Source organism: Balaenoptera physalus (assembly GCF_965194825.1).
Source record: "Balaenoptera physalus genome assembly, chromosome: 11".
Taxonomy (NCBI): Eukaryota; Metazoa; Chordata; class Mammalia; order Artiodactyla; family Balaenopteridae; genus Balaenoptera; species Balaenoptera physalus.
In genome coordinates this window covers 93,214,472-93,229,650 of record NC_138896.1, presented here as the reverse complement: position 1 = coordinate 93,229,650, position 15,179 = coordinate 93,214,472, and the positions used below count along the sequence as shown (strand labels likewise).

Here is a 15,179-nt window from a genome sequence, read left to right as displayed (position 1 = left end):
CTACAGCATTCTTACCACCAAGCCCAACTGCAACCTCAGAATCCTTCTCAACACTGCACTCCGTGAAGCCTCTAAAAAGTATCAGAGCAGGCACTTGAGATGCAGTCTATTGCTCATTCCTCTTCTGGTTTATCCCCATCCTAGCTCACCAATAGTCCTTGATGTTAATCTATCAGTACTTGGTTAGATGAAGAAAGGAAGTAATAAGCAGATGATTAAGAGCTGTTTTTATCTCATAGTTTTCAACACATAGTCTGATATTGGTTTCTAACTATCACTCTGCAATGTTTTTAAATCCCCCACACCATCTAATCTTCTTCAACGGCAGCAGGTTCCGTCCATGGTGATCTGCCCCACTAGGTCTGTAATACAGAGGAACTGTTTCAGTTGTAGTGCCTTCCCAATTAAGGAGAAAACAGTTGATTTGCTGCTTCTTTCAGCCTGGATTTTCAAAGGGAAGATACCAGGGGTTGGGGAGGGGAATAGGGCAAAACAAGTAAGTCCCAAGTTTGTTCTGAGATCATTCAAAATGCAGCCTACAGGCTTTTATACTTTCTACGTCTGTGGTCCAATGTGGTAAAAGATTCACAAAGAGTTTCCCAGACATCCCAGATCACAACCTTAGTTACACTGGGAGAGTGTGCTTGCTCACTTTGCAAGTCGATGAATTTTTCAACATCTTGAATCCCTTGTTGGAAATCTCTCAAACATCAGCATCTCTATGACAGCATCTCTCCTCCCAGCGTTTCTAGCCCGACACGGCTTTATGTTTATAACACTTTGCACAACCTGAAATTGCATTATGTTTTTGTTCGCTTACTTGTTTATTGTCTGTTTGCCCCAGGAGACTATCAACTCCTTGAAGACAGGCATCGTTTCTGTTGTAAATACATCTCATCCCCAGTGTCTAGAACAGAGCACAGCACATATAGTGTCTATATATATATACGCAAGGGAATGAGGGAGAGACTGCACGAAGGACGGCAAGAGAGTGTGAAGACAAGCACAGCGATTAAGACTGTGGACGCTCCAGGTTGGCTGCCAAGGTTTCATGTGCAGCTCCACCACGTGGCCTGCTGCCCAGCCTCCTCAGGCTTCAGTTCTGTCTTCTGAAAATGGGAATAATATGACCTACCCCAAAAGGCTTTGGGGAGGACACCCCCAGCCCTGCCTGTCCCAGTGAGTCCGTTACATGAGGATTTCCCAGGAGAATTTCACTGAATTCTAGATACAGGAAGATGTGTAGTGGAGAAACCTGGGCATCAAAGATCTCCCTCAAAGGGAAGGGTTAGTTAGGAAGTCTGGGATTGACATGTACACATTGCTATATTTAAAAAGGATAACCAACAAGGACCTACTGTACAGCACAGGGAACTCTGCTCAATGTTACGTGGCAGCCTGGATGGGACAGGAGTCTGGGGGAGAATGGGTACATGTACATGTATGGCTGAGTCACTTTGCTGTGTACCTGAAACTATCACAACATTGTTAATTGGCTATACTCCAAAATAAAATAAAAAGTTAAAAAAAAAACCTCCCTCAAAGAAGATTCAGGAGGAAAATGGGGAGATTTTCAAGCTCAAGAAATCTGTATCCTCTCATTTTATTTAAGCTTTACTGAGATGTAACTGATATATTTTAAAACTACACATATTTAATGCATACAATTTGATGAATTTGGACATATGCCTACACCCATGAAACCATCACTGTAATCAAGGTAATAAACCTATCCATCACCTCCAAAAAAAAAAAAAGACTTTGGGGAGGAATAAGATGAACTGATATAAGTAAGACCCTCAATGCCTGGTACAAACTAAGCACTCAGTAAAATGTAAGTTATTTTTAAACAAGGCTTTAACTAGCTCTTCAAAAAATCCAATTCATGGAGAATCATGACAAGATCTCAGCACACAATGTTTTTGTTCTTCCTCCTACAGACATCTAGAATAACAATGTCTAATGAAGCTGATGCCACTGACGTTGGTTTACAAGCTTGGAAACCTTCTTGTGATTCTAATACCTCCTTAAAAGAATTCCTTAGAATATGAGGTAGTGTGGTAGGTGAAATCCACTTGGATGCCTGGGAATTTTTTTTCTCTGAGCCTCTATTAAAGATATTTGTTTTGGGCTTCCCTGGTGGCGCAGTGGTTGGGAATCCGCCTGCCAATGCAGGGGACATGGGTTCGGGCCCTGGTCCAGGAAGATCCCACAGGCCACGGAGCAACTAAGCCCGTGCGCCACAACTACTGAGGCTGCGCTCTAGAGCCCACGAGCCACAACTACTGAGCCTACGCGCCACAACTACTGAAGCCCACGCACCACAACTACCAAAGCCCACACACCTAGAGCTCGTGCTCTGCAACAAGAGAAGCCACCGCAACGAGAAGCCCGCCCACTGCAACGAAGAATAGCCCCTGCTCACCGCAACTGGAGAAGGTCCACGCACAGCAGCGAAGACCAAACGCAGCCAAAAACAATTAATTAATTACAAAAAAAAAAGATACTTGTTTTCCCAGCTCGAGAGATTTACTCTTGATCATCTTCAACTTGCACCAATTCCACTAAATCTTATCATCTGGATGTCTGTAAATCACACCTCAATTTGCTGATTAGGAATCCGTTTGATTTCATCACCTTTCCTATAATTATATACTCCCTATCTTATAGGTAGATCTCATTCAACATGAAATAACAAGTTCAAGGGCATGCATTATATTTTAAACTCTCTTTAACAAAACTTCAATGGCAATGAACGTCTCAGAAGTCCGTTTCTAATTTTTAACATTATAGCAACTGGCATAAATTATGAGCGTCAGAAGCAATAATAATCACCCAAGATGAAAAATGAAACATTTGTACACAGCCTAAAATACTTAGATTTACAAAAAGGAAAGCAAAAAAGTACTTTGATGTACAAAATATTTGATAATAACATATTTAAAAGAAAAGATCTGGTATAAAATTTGATTCCAATAGCCTTCTTGGCAAAGAGATTTCCTGTTACTATTTAAATGTAAATGAGTCATGAAGGTTGTGTCAGAAATATTTAACTCAAAACCAGACCCAATACGGCAAGAAATACAGAGAACAAAGCCCAACCAAGCAAGCTGAAAAAAAAATGTTTGAGTGTCCAGATTTTGATAACTTTATGCAGTTAGAAGCAGAGGGAAGAGATAAATGGGTACAATTAAGATACTCTACATGCCATCTATTAAATATTGTGTGACATGCAACTGTATGGATTTCTAGCTTAACCAATCACAAATTTAATCAGAACATTTAACACTTTTGTCTCGATGGTGCTTTGGAGAATTCAACTATCGATTTAGACATATTTATGTGTCCTTTCACAACAATCCATTTTAAGAGACTTTGATTTTTTTCAAAGAAGAAGAAGAAAAAGGACATTTAATTGTGGCCTCTATGTCCTAACGAGAAACATAAGCTTGAAGTCATATCTCTGTTCCAATCCACTGAAGCAGACATGCAATTTAAAAGAATTTAAAAGAATTAATCACAGATGCGAGAATGCAGTCTACAGAGACTTTTACTTAACCAAATATTAATGCAATTTATTCAGCTAATTCTACTTGTTTGAAAGGAAAATGTCCATGAAGACTTGCAATTGAAGATGAACACTAGAATTTGTTCAAGAATAAGAACAAAAACCACAACAATAGCAATGACCGTTTATGGAACAGCTACTAGGTGCCAGGCACTGCGCAAAGAGTTTTACCTGCAAAATCTTATCTATCGAAGACAACCCTGTGATGTGTAGGTATTGGGGTCAATTGGATTATTTCACTGCCTTTTCCATGTGGCTTTCAATGCCTCCCCCTACAGGAGACAGAGTGTATCTATTTCAGCCTATTGGAAGTAGGTTTGGCCAGGTGATTTGCTTTAGCCAAAGCAGTGCTACCAGGCATGATTATGGTGCCATGAAAGACTTTCAGTGGGTCTGCATCATTTGCGTTGGGCATTTCTCTTACCTTCTTCCGTGAGAGAACATGCCCTAGGCAGCTGCCAGTGCCAGAGTGAGAAATGCACAAGGATCAGAACCCAACTGGTCTAGAGTCTGGGTGAACTTCAACCAACCCACAGGCCCACAAGCAAGAAAAATGCATGTTTTCTGCTGTAAGTCACTGAGATTTTTGGATTGTTCAACACAAAGCATTACTGTATATTAAACTGATTCAGCATATTAGTTTGCTAAAGCTGTTGAAACAAAGTACCACAAATTAGGTGGCTTAAACAACAAAAATTTAACACCTCAGTTCTGGCGGCTAGAAGTCCAAAATCAAGGGGTTGACAGTTTTGGTTCCTTCTGAGGGCTCTGGGGCCTGTCTCCAAGCCTCTCTCCTTAACTTGTAGATGGCCATCTTCTCTCTATATATCTCTTTAATCATGTTCCCTCTATCTGTGTTTCTATGTCCAAATTTCCCCTTCTATAAGGACACCAGTCATATTGGACTAGGGTCCAACCTAACGTCCTTGTTTTAATTTGATGACCTCTGTAAAGACCCTTCCTCCAAATAAGGTCACTTTCTGAGGTAGCTGGAGGTTAGGACTTCAACATATGAATTTTGGAGGGACATAATTCAACCTGCAACATATAGGTACTATTTTTAATATTCAGTTTACAGATAAAGATATTGAGTTTCAGAAAAAGTATCTTTTCCAAGATCACAGAGCACACAAGTGATGAGCTAAGCTTGAACCTCAACTTCTGCAAAGACTTTGCTCTTAAACCTTGCACTTCACTGCCCACCCAGTACTTTGTACAAAATGCCGAGAGTGACTTTCTGAAAGCTGATGGGTTGATCAATTATTCTTATGCAAACACATATACATGTGCTTAAGTACATGGTTTCCTATTTCGTTATTTTACAAGAAATATCAGAAAGTCTTAAATCATAAGAATGGCTAGAACGTAAGCCCCTTCATTCATTAAATATTTCTGGAACCCCAACTATGAGCCAGATCCCCCAGAGAACAACGATGAAACATCTCATTTCCTGCCCATATGGAGCTCACAGTCAAATGAGGGTGACAGATGGATCAAACCATCACATGTCTTACTCTGAAATCACAGATGTCATCAGTGTCACAAAGGAGAGTTACAGGGTTCCATTAGAGTTTAAGTCAACAATCATGACCCAGCTAGAGATGTCAAGGACAGCTAAGAAAACAAGAAGGGAGCTGAGATCCCAAGCAGGAGGGGGAATCATGTAGGCAAAGGAATGGGAGAAGAACATTCTGGAGAGTGGAAAAAGAGCACATGCAGAGACTCAGTGGCAGAAGGGAAGACCCAGAAGACTCAAGGGAAAAGAAGTCCAGAGCATCTAGGGCATCAAATGTGAAAGGAATGTGGTGGGAGATGTATCTGGCAAGATAGCTACAGCTGACCCTTGAACAATGCAAGGATTAGAGGCACCGACACTCTGTGCAGTAGAAAATCCGAGTATAACTTTACAGTCAACTCATGCATCCGTGGTTTAAACCAGCTGGGGATTCAACCAATCACAGATCATGTAGTGCTGTAGTATGTATTTATATTGAAAACAATCTGAACATAAGTGGACCCATACAGTTCAAACTCACATTGTCCAAGGATCGACTCTATTATTTAATATGATCTGCTTAGCAATCCTAGAAAGTAGGTACTACTACCAGCCTTATTTTCAGATGCGAAAACTGGGGCCCTGAGCTTTCCCCAAGGCCAACCAGCTGGTAGATGGTAGAGCAGAGGATCAAACCCAAGTATGTCTGGCTGTGGAGGCACCACACTGCACTGTCTCTCAGAGCAAAAGAAAATAGGACCATTATTTAATGGAATAGCCTCTATAATTACCACCAACACTTAGATTATAGAAAATGCCTCTTTTTTTGCCCTACGTACATCTCATGACTACTGATCAAATACTGATGTATTTGCACTCCATTACTTTATGATTTCCTTGCAAAATATATGTTTAACCTTATAAAATTAGCATTTTTATAGGCTGAAAAATGCTCAACTACTAGCAATTTTGTATCTTAATTCACACCCTAATGTAAGTAAAACACGTAAACAGATAAGTAATCATAAATCGCGTGGGTACGGCACCACCATCCAGATGAAGAAAGAGAATGTTCACAGTGCCCCCAGAAGACCTGTGAGTATCCCTTCCCAGTGATGTGTGTGCAGGGCTGTGCCATGGCTGGGGGAGATGGGAGTGGTCCACCCCAGGCGCAGACAAGAAGGAAAGGGCGCATTTCCTCTAAAAACATGGCCCACGACATGTGTCTGCTCTGGTATAGTGAGTTTCAGTTCAAGGGCAGGAAGAAAGCCAGATGAAATACTTCTTCAACAATTCCAACAGCGATTAGTTTCCTGATCATTTAGAGCAATTCATCAGAGCTTTCCCACAAGACACTTCTGGGTCTTAACGAACTATATGTTGAAACTGCTGCCCAGGAGCCCTTTTTTCAAAGAGAAAACCCCAACTTCCAGCCCCCCCCAGCAGAATGAATCACCTCCACGGTGCATTGTTCCAGAGCCCATGACAGCTAAAAGGTGAGGCTGCGGACAGGCCTTTTCCACGATCACGAGCCTCTGTGCTGCTAAACTCTGTGTCAGACAACTCTTGGCCCTGGATCCAGCCAGACAGCCAGGGCACCTGCATGTTGAACTTGGCTCTCAGCTGAAGTGCACAGGAGGCTGGTTTCCAACACAGCTTAAACACAATTAACTTTTCATCAGATGCAGCCTGCCTCTCTCTGTTCCTAATGTTCCCTTAGGACCTGGGATCCAATCTAGTCCAGCCTGTGACTAAGAAAGAGAGGCAGAGAAACTGACCAAATATTGTCCAATGCTATATTACAAACCTATGCGAAAGGAGTTTAATTAAACACCACAACAATTCTTTGGGGAAATGTTTCTTTTATTAACCATTCCTGCCGAACAAAGCAGCTTTAAACAAACCCTGACTGCTTGGAGATTGTGTATGCCTGCGATTTCTTTTTTTCTTCTTAATCGGTTCTGCTTTTTTGCTTATTTGGTCATTAGGAAAATCAGAAGTGCCTTGGACCCAAGAAATCCAATTTAAGTAAGCTCATTCCACGTTGATAAATATGAGCAGATGACATTTAAAACAGACACACCAACAGGGACAGTTCTAAGTGTGAAATTGTTGTTCAGCATAAAGTATTAGCATAAACAGAGAGAGGAGCTATTTGCGGAACAACTAACGAGTTCAGGTTATTTCAGCGAAATCTATGCACAGCCCGAATGTGGGTACGACATCTATAAAAGTGGAGGAAAGGCAATTCTTTTGCGCTCTTGTGTAATAAAACCACTAGTCAGTGTCACTGATGTGATAGCACCAATTGCAAAAGAGTGAAAAAGCAGACATCGAAATAGAAGAACCACATCTAATGGGACAATGAAATTGGATTTTAAAGCATGATTGGAAAAGAGGAAATACCACTAAGGAGCAAAGACATGAGGTTATGAATTTTTTTAACTAGAAAAAAAAAGTCAGAGGATATGTAAATTGAAAAGTGACCCATGAGTACAGGTGAACATTCCAAGGCCATCCAGGAAATGGGAGGCACGTGTTATGCGGAGTCTCACTCTTCACGAAGGTACACAGGACAAAGAGAACACGTGTGAAAATGTGTGTGTGATGCAAGTTTGCGTTTCTCAAAAATGCCAAGAAAATATGCAAAGTAACAGAGTAAACATTCTGTAAACATGGAGATTATTAAGCATGTGCTGTAACAGTCTACCCCCCCACATTTTCATTACCAATATATGCACTTGTTCCTAAAGGATACATGCAACGGGACCCCCTCCCTAGGCCTGCATCCTCCAGGAGACCTCTTCTTTGCCTAATCCCGGGCAAGGTACACATGGCAGACTGTATTTTCCAAGGATGGCTTCAACAACATCCTCCAACCCACAGGCTCTTTTTGCAGTGAGACCTCCCGACACCCTATCCGGTGGTGGAGTATATTCCTTTATCCCCTTAAACCTGGGCAGCCTTCACCAGTGCGACGCCCCAGAAGCAACACTGCGCCAGTTATACACGTAGCCCTTCACTGGCCTGCTGCTTTCCTGTTCCTGCTCCTCCAAAGTCAGCCACTGTGAAAAAGTACAGTTTCGCTGAAACCACCATGCTCGGAAAGGTCGAGCCACACAGAGAGGCCTTGCAGGATGTGGACAGAGAGAAACCAAGAAGCACTGCTGGCACCGGGCATGTGACTGTAAAGGCCGTCGTGGAAGTGGATCTCCCGGCTCTGTGGGCCCAGCTGATGGCCTGTGAGTCAGACTCCAACCGCCCTGCCAAGCCCTTCGCCAATTCCTGACCCCCCAGAATTCGAAAACAAAATAAAATGGTTATTTTAACCTACAAATTAGATAGTTGTCTATGCAGCAGTAGATAACCAGAACATCAATCTTGCGCATTTGAACTTCACCTTGCAAATGCGTATTTTGCCCACGTTGCATTCTAAGGATTTCATCCTTCTCCGAAATTTTGAGTCATGCAACTTTTCACTTGAGAAATGGAATATTTCATGCCATATCAGTAAACAAAGGATGTCACAGTCAGCAGCAATTGCAGCCCTCTGCTGTGTGCCGGTGAGCCCTGAGGGAACTCAGGAAGGAAAGAATACCTGCCACCTAGCAGCCATCAGACTGCAGCCACTCCCTATGGTGAGCCCTGAGGAAACTCCAAGATACTGGCCCCAGATAGCTGAGGTGCATATCAAGGGAATGATTTCAGTGAGCCCAGACTCTTGCATCTTCCCATACATAAAAAAGCGCTAAATTCCTTAACTTGGGATATCTGGTTTTCTTTAATTAACGATAATCTTTTGACATTCAGACTACCCGCCCTTTGTTGCAAAACTCCTTTACATCCTAGCTCCCCTCTCGCCTCCTCGGAGCAGTTCTCTAAAGCTGACTTGAGATGCCGCCTCCCGGGCTTGAAGTTCTAAAAATTCCCACCAAATAACATATAACTCTCAACTTGTAGGTTGTGAATAATTTTTTTTAGTCAACACAATACTTCGGAAATCTCAACGTTGCCAATCACTCTGATGTTCAGTTTTCTTTTTGTTCAGGAATTGGGAGAAAATATCGGTGTTTCTCAAACCGTGTTCTGAGGACCACCTTCATCTGAACATCTGGGGCTGTTAAATATGTACATTCCTGGGTCCCATCTCAAACCCACTGAACATTCATCTCTGACAGTAAAGCCTAAAACATGTATTTTTAAACACTTCCCTCACACCTAACATATATGCATTCTGGTCTCATGACCTTCTGAAATTCTGAGCCTGCTTATTTTCAAGGCAAATTCCAAAGTAATTCTAGAGGCATTTTGGCAGCTGCAGCAGAAAGACATCAGGCCTGCCAACGCCATGATTTCTCCTACTTCAACATACTATCTGGTGCAATCATACATGGCACAAAATGAGTCTCTCTACTCACCCTCTGCAGTTAAACAAGCAATTTATCTGTAAAATAAACTTGCTAGGTTAATACCAACAGCTCATAAGTCCACCAGCCATTCTGTTTGGAGAAGGCAACTCAGGAGTAAACTTCAGCTCAAAACAAGCTTTATCCACCAAATACAATATGCAAAATATCTGGCTACATGGTGTCGGAGATACTAGAAAGAATAGAGGAGCCCTGACCCCTGGTAACTCAATCTGGTCAGGAAAGAAGTCGTTAAGTAAACAAGAGTTCCATTATGTTGATGGTAACAAAGACCTACAAAAGAAGCATTCTGCTTTACTTGGCACCTAAGACCTACAGGTCTTGAGCAAGGGAAGGGGCTGTATTGGCAAAGCAGATGTGAGAAGAACCTTTTATTTTCAATAAGGAGAACGTCTTCCTCCAGGATAGAGCTGCCCTAGACACAGTCAACCCCTTTCACAATAGACCAGGGAGGAACAATGGTTCATGGAGATGCCCAGGGCCACACATCACCAAAGCATAGAAGTTGGTAACAAACTATCAAGGACACAGGTTAATTGTTCAGTGACTTCTGTCAACAGGATGACATCCCAAACTACTTCTGTGTAGGAGGAGTCAAACCCCAAGGAGGCAAGAGATAGTCGCAGGTCGTAAAAACGATAATAAGCAAATAAATGTCTCTAATGCCCACATTGTGACGTCAAGACTCTGTGGAGATTTTTAAGACTAGAAGAGGTGAAGAAAACGATCCCTTGAAGTCTGAAGCAAGCAAAGGCAGATCATAGCAATTCTGATCGCTTACACCCCACCCTTGGGGGGCTTACAACGCACTGAAGACTTCCAGAATTTTCCTCTAATCCTCACCATCTCTTGAGGTTGATCTAGGAAGTGTTTTCGATTTTAAAAATTGGAGATCAAGAGAGGGCTGGTGAATTGTCCAAAATCACACAACTATGGCGGCTTGAAAGCTGGAATTCCAAGGTGCTCTGACAGTCCCCCTATCTGTCCAGAGGACAGAAGTCGTAGCCGTGCCAAGAGTAAGCACTCAGAAGTGCATCACCCATTTGACGAGCAGAGTCGGTTCCAACTGATGGAGACGTACTCAGACATACTGGGCTTTGACTGGCAGAACCTCGGCCTAGAGCAGCCTCTAATAACGTCACTGTGTCCAAATCCCTTCGTCTCCCCAGGCCTTGATTTCCTCATCTGCAGAAGAGCACGCCATGCCAGAATCGGTGATAGAGAAGGCTATGTTTCTGAGAAGTTGCTTTATATGTTTTTCTCTCTGTTTTCCCCTCCTGGAAGGTAGACAGTCCCTTCTAGACTGTTTCATGGATTTTTGTTTGTTTGTTTAATAGGAAAGAAAGCCGGAGCAGACTGATGTTGCCACCTTCTCGGTGTTTTATGAAAGCCCAACTCCAGGAAAGCCATAATGCTAGATGAGCCAAGAAACAAGAGGCTTGGAAAGGAAGGAGAACGAGGAGGAAGAGGAATCCCCCCAGACTGGGAAGAAGACAGGGGTCTCTGGGTCCTGAGAATAGTCACAATCTACATTGCCAGGAGAAGTCCCTGCTCCCTGCCTGCGCCCTGGGAGGTGGCCAGATCTCAGGAGGGATGGCTGTGTACAGCACAGGAGGACAAGGGCCCACAGGCCACAGGTCACCTACTTGGCCAAAGAGGCCACCCCCTTCAATGTCAGGAAAGCAAGGGTGCCACCGGAATCAAAGTTCCTGGCAGTGGACACTGGAAAACAGGAAGTAATTACTGTGGACCAAGACAATGTCCTGTCACCCCAGATGTTTTGTGGTCAGTGCAGGTGAGGTAAGAAGGGGACACAACCTAAGAATGACCATGTTGCAACTAAAGTACCTTATTCACTAATTCCTCCGAAACCAGTTTTTCCTCCAGCATGGAACAGATCATTCTCCTCTGCTGAGCCCTAGAAGAAGTAGCTCACTTGCCTCAAGGTACCATCTTTGATGATAGAAAAAAGCAACACATTAGACTCATGGAGGGAAGAGCAGATCCTGTCCCCCTCACCTCCCGCTGGCTCTAAAGCATCTGCTCTTTGGCTACAATGACAAAGCGAGCCCCTCAGTGGCAAAGTCCACCATTCAAACAATTCACCACCAAGTCATCACCAATTCCAAAAGACAACTGAGTTGGGTGTCACTGGTCTCCTTGCCTTAGACTACAGTGTTAGCCACCGAACATTCTAGTGCCTCTTTTCTGCTCACCTAACAAGGAAGGAGATGGGGCATACAAAGCTGTTTCATTAGGACCACCAAAGAATTTTTATGAGCAGCTCCATCACATTGAACTAGCTCCTTTAGTAACAGAAAGGAAATCTATGTCAGAGGTTTGTCAGCCTTTGATGGATGTTTTCATTCTCTGAGTGTTTCTGTCGCTCTCCTTATGTGGCCGGGCCGTGATGGGGAGTTTGAGCTTATTAGACGCCGTACTCCACGTGCTGCCACGTCCTGCAGCTGTGATATTGTTGTCGGAGCCCAACCCCAGTCTCCGCAATTGCACAGTTCCACTGAACAGAAAGGACTGCCAAGTGTTTCGGGGCAGGAGTTCTCTAATTTGACTTAGAAAATCGTCAGCTTTTCACTTGCTGCTGGTCTGAAATATCAAGAAGTACTGAGAAGAAATCAATTTGTTTGTGATTTGGCCAGCCAGGTTACCAATGGCTTGTTCTGTGCTGAGCAGGCTTGATTCAGTCATAATCAGTGATCAGAGGGGCTACGAGATTAGGGCCAAGAAACACACTAGATATTAGCCAAGTCTTTGGTTCTAAGATCCTATACAAAGTCCTTTTTATCAAAGTTGCTTTACTGTAATATTTTCTGGTTATTAAAACAATATGTCCTCCTTGAAAAAATCAAAAAGGTACATATTTTTTAACGGCTATAATGTCACTCATAGCCTCTGCGGCAGTTTTTATTTTCTAAAGATGGCTATAAACACACACATACACACACACAGCACCCCTCGAGCTCTTCTTACACAGTGATATGGATACTTCACATTGAGAATCCATGTTTCCTCCCCTTGAAGCTACGTGGGTCTTTGAAACTGCACTGATCACTTAAAATTCAGTGCAAGTGCTGCTGTATAGTTTCCAAGGATTGGTCATAAAAGGTGATGGGGATGCAGCTGCATTCTCCACTCTTCCCCCTTTCTCTCTCTCCCTCTGTCTCTCTCTCTCTCTCTGTCTCTCTCTCTCTCTCTGTGTCTCTCTCTCTCTGTCTCTCTCTCTCTCTCTCTCTCTCTCTCTCAACATGGGCTTTGGGAGCCCTGGATGGACATGAAAGAAGTCTCCATGCTGAAGAGACCACAAGGAGAAACTAAATAGAAGATAACCGCTAAGCTCCAGCTGTCCATCCCCGGCTGTTTGAGTCTGCAAAAGACACACCAGTGACCCGCCAGGTGACTCCAGCCTCCTATTCCCTCACCCGCCCCCCACCAACTGATGCCAAGCAGAGCACAGACGAGCTATCCTCGCCAAACCCTGCCCAGATGGCAGACTCCCAAGTCAAATGAATGGTTGTTGTTTTAAGCCACTAAATTTTTGGAATGTTTTGTTACAGAGCATTAGCTAACTAAGGAACAAGCCCATCAACTTCAGATAAACCACTGTTACCACATTGGCATATACTACTCTCAAATGATATATAGATTTCTTGCTTATTCCCAAGCAATGGAAGAAACTTGCTCAACCAAGTATTTTTTGTTCCAGAAGACTGTTTTTTATAAATTATTGGTTTGGAATGTAGAACCAATTTTCTCCAGCAAAGCAAGTTATCTATCCTGTGGCCACAGAAGCCTCTCAGTCCCAATCTACCTGTAGAATGGATGGACTTATAGTAAAAGCTCTACAGAATAGTCCTCCAATGTGGGAAACAATGTTTCTTCTGCTCTTTTAGTTTTTAAGGATGTATTTCTCCTCAAGGAGTTTTTTTCACATCTGTATGTCTTACCACCATAAACAATTGGATTAATAAAAACAAAAATAAACAAATGGGACCTAATGAAACTTAAAAGCTCTTGCACAGCAAAGGAAACTATAAACAAGACGAAAAGACAACCCTCAGAATGGGAGAAAATATTTGCAAACGAATCAACAGACAAAGGATTAATCTCCAAAATATATAAAGAGCTCGTGCAGCTCAATATTAAAAAAACAAACAACCCAATCAAAAAATGGGCAGAAGACCTAAATAGACTTTTCTCCAAAGAAGACATACAGATGGCCAAGAAGCACATGAAAGCTGCTCAACATCACTAATTATTAGAGAAATGCAAATCAAAACTACAATGAGGTATCACCTCACACCAGTTAGAATGGCCATCATAAAAAATCTACAAACAACAAACGCTGGAGAGGGTGTGGAGAAAAGGGAACCCTCTTGCACTGCTGGTGGGAATGTAAATTGATGCAGCCGCTATGGAGAAGAGTAGGGAGATTCCTTAAAAAACTAAAAATAGAACTACCATATGACCCAGCAATCCCACTACTGGGCATATACCCTGAGAAAACCATAATTCAAAAAGAGACATGTACCACAATGTTCACCGCAGCACCATTTACAATAGCCAGGACATGGAAGCAACCTAAGTGTCCATCGACAGATGAATGGATAAAGAAGATGTGGCACATATATACAATGGAATATTACTCAACCATAACAAGAAACGAAATTGAGTTATTTGTAGTGAGGTGGATGGACCTAGAGTCTGTCATACAGAGTGAAGTAAGTCAGAAAGAGAAAAACAAATACCGTATGGTAACGCATATAGATGGAACCAAAAAAAAAAAAGGTTCTGATAAACCTAGGGGCAGGACAGGAATAAAGAGGCAGATGCAGAGAATGGACTTGAGGACATGGGGAGGGGGAAGGGTAAGCTGGGACAAAGTGAGAGAGTAGCATTGACATATGTACACTACCAAACATAAAATAAATAGCTAGTGGGAAGCAGGTGCATAGCACAGGGAGATCAGCTCGGTGCTTTGTGACTACCTAGAGGGGTGGGATGGGGAGGGTGGGAGGGAGATGCAAGAGGGAGGGGATATGGGGATATATGTATACATAGTGCTGATTCACTTTGTTATACAGCAGAAATTAACACAACATTGTAAAGCAATTATACTCTAATAAAGATATAAATAAATAAATAAATACCCCAAAAAAAAAAATGACACATGCACCCCAGTGTTCACTGCAGCACTATTTACAATAGCCAGGTCATGGAAGCAACCTAAATGCCCATCGACAGACGAATGGATAAAGAAGATGTGGTACATGTATACAATGGAGTATTACTCCACCATAAAAAGGAACATTTGTAGGTCATTTGTGGGTCATTTGTAGAGACGTGGATGGACCTAGAGACTGTCATACAGAGTGAAGTAAGTCAGAAAGAGAAAAACAAATATCGTGTATTAACACATGTATGTGAATCTAGAAACATGGTACACATGAACCTGTTTGTAAGGCAGAAATAGAGACACAGATGTAGAGAACAAACGTATGGACCCCAAGGGGGGAATGTGGGAGGGCGGGGTGGTGGTGGGATGAACTGGGAGATTGGGATTGACATATATACACTAATATGTATAAAATAGATAACTAATAAGAAGCTGCTGTATAAAATAAATAAATAAATAAGTAAAAATGTTTTTAAAAATTGGATTAATTTCATACAG

General features: G+C 42.5%; 1 long non-coding RNA gene across 1 annotated transcript in view; it reads right to left on the bottom strand.

Moving 5' to 3' along the window:
- The window catches only part of LOC309637564, a 159,456-nt gene extending 144,631 nt beyond the window's left edge, over positions 1-14,825 (bottom strand). Inside the window, exon 1 of the long non-coding RNA XR_014250660.1 lies at positions 821-14,825. This is a non-coding gene — a long non-coding RNA (uncharacterized lncRNA). The remainder of the gene's footprint in view (positions 1-820) is intronic.
- Positions 14,826-15,179: the final 354 nt, after the last annotated feature.